Raw genomic sequence first — 861 nt, forward strand, 5'->3', positions numbered from 1 at the left:
TTGCTTCTTGATAAATCGTTTTTTTAATCTCAACAAACAGACATTGAAAAAAATTGAGATAATCAAGAAAGAAAGAAAGAACCAAGGTTGTGTTGGCTTTTTGCAGTCTCAAAAATGGAGAAATTAGAAACCTAAAAAAACGAAATGACTGGCTTTATACAAACACAAACAACACATAGACTATAATGAGTTAGTGTACATGGAGACACTTTATGTGCACCTTAATGGGGTTAATGTATATGAAGACCCTATGAGTGTAGTATAAAGGGTTAGTACACATAAAATGACTTTTTATATATTGAAATATTACGGTTTATTATAATATTATATGATATTACTAAGTATGAGACATGAGACCTATGTATTATATTAGTTTATTTAAAAGAAAAAAATAAATATAAAATTCTAAACATTTGAAAAGTTTGAATTTATAAGAAAAATGAGAAAAATAATAAATTATAAAAATTAAAGTGTTTTTTCTCTAAATTTAAACAAATAATTTAGATAAATAATAAATGAAATTAATGAAGCTTTAATTAAAAGAAAAGTTCGTTGACAAAGTTAATATGCATTTAAATATTATGTGGAATTAATAAAATAGAAAAACTATAAAATGACATATGTGCTAAAAATTAAATTAAAATAACCACAAAATAACATTTGGCAAATTGAATAAGAATATGACAAGTGACTAAAAAAAAGCATTTATTTATTAGAGTAGATGTTGCGTTTACCAAAATATCATCCAAAAAAATCCAAACAAAATAACTTACAATATTTTGCAAAATAAATCAACTCGGGTGTTACAAACAATATAAGCAAAACTATAGTATTTCAGTATAATAATCTACCACTAACATC

This window comes from Lactuca sativa, chromosome 6 (genome assembly GCF_002870075.4).
Source record: "Lactuca sativa cultivar Salinas chromosome 6, Lsat_Salinas_v11, whole genome shotgun sequence".
Lineage (NCBI taxonomy): Eukaryota > Viridiplantae > Streptophyta > Magnoliopsida > Asterales > Asteraceae > Lactuca > Lactuca sativa.